Consider the following 6,809-nt stretch of genomic DNA (forward strand, 5'->3'; position numbering starts at 1 on the left):
TAGCTGGCAAAATTTTTTCATGTTCTGTAGGTTCTCTCTTCACTCTCTTGGTTGTTTTCTTTGCTGTGTAGAAGTTTTTAAAATTTGATATAATCCCATTTATAGGTTCTCAGTATTATTTTTTGGGCTACTTAGTTCAGTTCAGAAAGTCCTTGCTGTATGGTAGTGCATTCCTGTTATCTCAGTGGTTGGGAGGCTGAGGCAGGAGGATTGCTACAAGTTTGAGGCCAGCCTAGACTACATATTGAGTTCAAGGCCAGCCTGAACTATATAGCATGACCTTGTATCAAAAAACCATATCTGCACAAAGCAAGCAAATAAACAAACAATCAGAAAGTCCTTGTCTGCAACTGTCTTTAAGAGTTTTATTTGTTTTATCTTTCAGTAAATTAAGTGTTTCTGTTTTGATAATTAGAACTTTGATTACTTTTGAATTTAATTTAGTACATGTTGAGATATATGGGTCTAGACTCAGTCTCCTGCATGTAGATATCTAATTTTCCCAGAACCATTTATTAGAGAGGTTATCTTTCCTCCAATGTGTGTTTTTGGCACCTTTGTCAAAGATTAAATCTATTTTTTTCTTGATAGCAGCACTACTCTCCCAGTCACTTTAGTTCCAGCCTCTAAAGTAATGCTTACCCTGATATCCAGTCAATCCTCCCAATTCCTCCTTTATAATATTTTTTGTATTGATTCATTTCTTTTTATTCTCATTGCTACTTCTCTGGCTTAGACCTTAACAACTCTTTGATATGTCTCCCTATCTCCAAATTGTTCCTCTGCACATCCTGTACACTTATTGTCACTGAGGTTCTAATTATGTCACTCCTCTTATAAAATACTTGCAATGGCTTCCCATTTACTGTGTTAGCACTGATGAAATAAACTTGATTTTTTTCTTGCCTTGAAATTTAGAAACAAATTTTATTTAAGATCTGAAATACAATTCCTAAAATATCAACTTTGTCAGAAGACTGTGTCTACACAATAATGCATTGCCTCTATCATGTTAGAACGTGCTTTAGACTCGAATACAAAAACCATGAAACAACCACCATCCTTCAACAATTTGAGCAAAACCATGAAACAGACCAACATTTTGAACCATAAAATGTCTAAGGAACAACATAGGTGGATTTGCAGAGGGTGGAATGTTTTACTTCAATCAAAAAAAAAAAAGGCACAAATGCATGGGTTTTTGGGTATATACATTACGTTGAACCTTTGGAACTGGGAATCAGGACATTTTATCACATAGCATTTAACACACATTAGAAAATTGTGTAGTGTCAACAGTATAGACACACCAGCATTTAAGCAATGTTATCAACTAGACAATAAAATAGTCTACTGAATGTTTTTTCTTTGTCTAATTACTGCTATACTGGTAGCAATTTTGAAATGAGGAAAGGAGTTTATACTCCTTTTGTTTTCTGTTTAAAGCAGAACAGAAAACAAATTGAAACATAAGCCCTGCTATACATTGACAGTTTTAAAGAACATCAATTATACAAGTAAAAGACTAAGAACAAAAAGTATTTACAGATACCCGACATTGACAGTGAGTGGTCAACAGACCCCCACGGGACTTTGTGATGGTAGTCAGCGAGGTGACTTTGCAATCGCTGGCAGTACAGTGATGCAGAATTCTTTGCCAGATACTTTAGGACATTATGCAAATATCCCAACAATAATGCAAGTGTCTTCTCATCAAGGGGTGTATGAGTTCACATTGCTCTTATTCTTACAAATAATCTCAATAGGTGTGGTGCTCCATAAACCTGGGACATTGGCGTATTAGGGTAAGCCAAGAGGATTTCAGCATATTGGGGCCTCTCAAATTTGTAGAGCAGCTGAGTGCCTAACATCATATTGAAATACTTTTTTATTGCTGCCACAACTTCATTAACTGCATATCTCTTATTATCAACATTTCCCTGCAATTTCTTACAATTTGCATGCTCTTCCAGAATGGCATCTACATTTAAAAAAATTTTTTTTACATTAAAGAGAGTAGTAAATGAGAAACAAACAAACAAAAAAATAGAACAGTAGCAGCATACCACTATCACGAACATAAATCAAAGCAAGAACATTCAAAGTGATACAGGGTCTCAAGACTAAATAATACAAATCAACAGTGGTTGTTATGTTACATATCGCTATCCTCAACTACATTGCTCAGATTACCAGATGTAAGAATGAAAGATTGCTCAAACCATTAAAGAGAATAAGAAAATAATTCTTTGATAAAACATTAGAGATAATACAGTTTCACTAGACAAGATGGTAGGAGTTCACCACTGTAATTCCATTACATATTGTTGCCTTTAAATCAGTTGTTCAGACCACCAGACACAAGCATGCAAAATCAATCAGAACATAAAAAATTGTACACATTTTTTTTTTTTTTTTAGCAGGAAGTTGAAAGAGCTACTTCTGCCTGGTCAGTAAGTCCCAGTCCTTAACAAGCCATGGTTTTAATTCTTCAGGAATCTTCACTTTAACTTCTATTCTATTTTTCATCGGAGGGGGCTGGGGTGCTTCACTGGTACTGTGATCATCTCTATTCCCAGGAGTCTTCTGTTTGTTCTTTTTTGTTTTCCTCACAGATTCTGAAGGAGGATTCTCCCCAGAGCCACCCCCACCATCTTCCTGGTAGCGCTGGCTCAAGATTCTTCGGCTGTGGACCAGCAGTCTTTTTTCCTGAGGAGGTCCCTCTCATCTTACTTCTCTGCATGTTGCTTTTGAAGTTGTCTTCTCCTACAGATTGCTGTTCATGAGTTTGAGAACTCTGCTTTCTGGAACTCATTCAACCCTGTTTTTATTCCAACCACAATCTTCCTTCTTTTCTTTCCAAGAACTGCTAGTAATTTCTCAAATGGAATCTTATAGGTCTTCTGGGATGGTCTGGAATGATGAAGTGGGAGACACAACCTAAGATTCTGTAATCAGGGATAGTTCTGCAGTCAGGATGAGATCTCCTGATCCTTACTATGGAGGTTAGACTCCTGCTCGAGGAATAGCTGGCAAAATTTTTTCATGTTCTGTAGGTTCTCTCTTCACTCTCTTGGTTGTTTTCTTTGCTGTGTAGAAGTTTTTAAAATTTGATATAATCAAATCAGGGATAGTTCTGCAGTCAGGATGAGATCTCCTGATCCTTACTATGTGGGAAACTTAGTCTTGTTAGAACGTGCTTTAGACTCGAATACAAAAACCATGAAGAAAGAAATAGACATGAGGCCTGGGGATGTAGCTCAGAGGTACAGCGCTCGTGTAGCTTGTGTGAGGTCCTGAGTTCAGTCCCCAGGACCTCAAAACAAACAAGCAAACAAATAAACAAACCAACACAACAAAACCAGAAGCTAGACATTAAAGATTACATATTGTATCATTCCATTCATATGAAATGTTCAAAATAGCCAAATCTGTACAGCCAGAAAGTAAACTACCTAGTGGGTACCTAGACCTGGTAAGTTGAGATGAAACAGGAATTGTTAACAAGTGTGAGATATCTCTTGGGGTGATGGAAATATTATAAAATTGATTGTGGTGATTGTTACACAAATCTTTGAATATACCAACACACTGACTCAAATAATGTGCAGAAACAGTAAAATGGTTGTTGTTTTACGTTGCTAAGTTTGGGCGACTTATAACATAGCAATAGTACTGGAACAAAGTTATTCTCATCTAATGTTGTCTTTTTAAATGAAGAGGAATGAGGCAAACTTCCCTGCGTGCACGTGTGTGTGTGTGTCTGTGTCTGTCTGTGTATGCATGCGCATGATACAAAGTGGAGGGATTTGAGCAGATTAGTGAGCACTTACTAAAGTCAGGTACAAGGAGTGGGAGTCGGGGGGCACACAGGCTTCTTCAGAGACTGGTACTTTGGAGGCCATCCAGCACCAGTTAGCAATTTAAGTGCATAGGTGTAGCGAAGGGTAATTGATCTGCAGTTGGGATTTGTGGGACTGTGAAGTGGGAGGACCAAGGCCAGGCATTGAGGATAATGGTGGAAGAACAGAACCATCAACTTTATCTCAGGAAGGCTAAAAGGAACACTTTTTTTTGCTGTCATTGCTTTTTTTTTTTTTAGACTGGGACTCACTATGTAGTCTAGACTGGCCTTGAGCTAAATTGTGTAGCCCAGGCTGGCCTGGTACTTATGGTGATCCTCTTGCCTCAGCCTCCTGAGTGCTGGAATTCCAGGCATGTGCCACCACACTGGGCTCATGGTGTCCTTGAAGGGAGGCCAAAGCTCACGTAAGGTAGAGGTGGCCGCAACATTCTTGGAAAATGTTAAAGAAGGCTGGCTTATGGTAGAAGTCTACAGTGGGGAAGAATTACAGAAGAAGTAAGGAATCAGTAAGGGAAAGAGTGAGAGTCCAAGTGAGAGTCCATTTTGAATAGTACTCAGGATGATTAGACTTAGAAGCAAAGATGACATATTTCTAGCTTTGCCTTCTGAACAGGGCTCTGAATAGAGCTCAGAGGGTGAACTCCTCAAGGCTGATTCCTGCCTCTACCATGTTAGCTCACATCAACCAGTCCATGCGTCAGCTTGGGTGCAGTTGTTTGTCTTGGGTGTTCCTGGCTCTGTATAGGAATGGGATGGAATTATACAGAATTATATCAGTTGAATAAATAATGATAGTGGTGATGTTATTTGTCAGAGGAAAGCTGAGAAGGACTAAGAGCTAATTTTATTATGATTTTACAACTTTGTTTAGAATATTTAGTTTGAAGTAATAGCTGGATATTAAGAAGCAGTGTCCAGAAAGCAGTCAGAAACTTGGGTCTGAAGTTTAAATGAGAGCTTTAGGAGTCAAAAGGAGAGGTTATTTTGGGTCCTCTGGAATTAGGTGATATCATTCAGGGAGGACTAAAATGGCTAGAATGGGAGGTTAAGCAGAAAACCAAGTCCATAGGCAGACTAAAAAACATGGTGAAGAACATTAAGGTGCAAGGCTAGTAGGCATAGAATCAGAAGAGTTAAGTGCTTCAGAAGGTGAGGGAGGAGAAATGTTATTAAAGGAAGGGAGGGAGGAAGGGAGGGAGGAAGGAAGGAAGGAAGGAAGGAAGAATATGTCAGAAGGAAGAGAGATAATTGCAAGAACTGTTGCAAAGAGATTCTTTTAGAGAAGCTGACTTTGGAAAGTGATTTGGACCCCCATTCCTCTCACATAGGAGATAAGAAGGAGTTGGATGATGAGATGGTAGTGGGAGAAGAGGATGAGGATTTAACGATGGATGGTAGGCCTGTCAATGAAGTGGGAGGCAAAGGTATTTCATAAGAATGAGGAAAGTGGAGAGCTGAGCTGGGGTCTTAGGTAGAGAAGAAAGGATTTTGAAAGGATACTGTAAATAGGAATATAAGTCAATGGATGATTGAATGTCCCAAAGGGCCCAAATGATGTTAGGTGATACAGATGTGTTATGGTACTGGTTGTCATGGTTGCAGTCTTTCCAGCACTACAGTAGAAAGGGAGAGGTTAATAGTGTGGGTATGATAAAAGACAGTGTTGTTAAAGGAAGCTAGAGAATTAAAGAATTAGGTTTAGTCAAATTCGTGACTCTTGGGAATACACGCAGCTAGCAGCTAGTGTGAAGCTCTTTATATTCATCCCCTCTCTCTCTCCCCCTCTCTTTCTTCCCTTCTTATTTTTCTTTGGTGGTATGGATTGAACCCAGAACCTTGACATGCTAAGCATGTGCTCTACAACTGAGGCTCCCTCCCATCCAATTATTTCTTTCAACTGCCTTAGGTATAGGTGATAAGCTCCATTTTATATATGAGGAAACTGCAGCTTTGGGAAGCCATGTGACTTTCTCACTTTCACCTGATGATTAATAGTTAGATCTCTTTTCATTGGAGTATGGGGTAGAAGAAAGTCCAAGATAGAAGGGGAAAAGTAATAACTGATTAAAAGTGCTCACTGAAATTAGGGATGAAGATTGAGATTAAAATGTAGGTCATAAAAACTAGACATGAAGAGAGAGAGAGATAACAGCTTCACAGCTTTGCTGTTTATAGACTTTTTTTCAGTGCTGTTGTGTTTATGGAATATTCAGGTAGAAGGTGAGGCCAAGGATACATGACAAATGTTGCAGGAGGACCTGGCTGGAACAATAGGGATCTGTGAGGACAGGGTGTTAGATGGGTTTTCCATGATGATGTTGAAGAAACTCAGGATAATGGCAGAGAGTGGGGTGAGAAGGATAAAAGAGCCAAGTGGTAAAATTTCTGAGGAATATGAATATTTGCACATGGCCACAGCATCTCTGATGCCCTAGACTTCAAAGGAGAGTTGAAGAATCACTTGTTGGAACAACAATCTAGATGTGGCAGGAAGGAGCTGTGAGGATAGTGATGTATAACTACGGATGCCGAAGAGAAAACAAAGTTCATTTGAGTAATTAAGGGAATGCCACTTTGTGACGAGATCACCAAGGTGATTTGGAAGGGGCCTCAGAAATGATATAGATGCAGAGGCAGAATGATTTGCTTAAACTCACACAATAACTCCCGGCAGTGGAAGGAATGGGTGGGACCGAAAGCACAGGCTATCCATGGTGGTGAACCTATGGCACATGTGCTGTTTATTTTTCTTTTAAGACAAAAGATGTTAATGTATGAATTGTTTTATTCTAAACTAAAACCTCAGTATTTATTTGGGTTTAATTACAGTGTTGGCACTTTGCAATAAGTGAGTTCTGGGTTGCAGTTTGGGCACTTGTCTCTAAAAGGTTCACCATTCCTGGGTTATTGGTTAGGAATGGGCCTTTGAATCAAGTGGACATGG

At 39.1% G+C, this 6,809-nt stretch overlaps 1 pseudogene; it reads right to left on the reverse strand.

Annotated features, from left to right (window-relative positions):
• LOC102023496 overlaps positions 1-2,832 on the reverse strand; it is a 39,897-nt pseudogene extending 37,065 nt beyond the window's left edge.
• Positions 2,833-6,809: the final 3,977 nt, after the last annotated feature.

This window comes from Chinchilla lanigera, unplaced genomic scaffold (genome assembly GCF_000276665.1).
Source record: "Chinchilla lanigera isolate Chin_1 unplaced genomic scaffold, ChiLan1.0 scaffold00023, whole genome shotgun sequence".
NCBI lineage: Eukaryota > Metazoa > Chordata > Mammalia > Rodentia > Chinchillidae > Chinchilla > Chinchilla lanigera.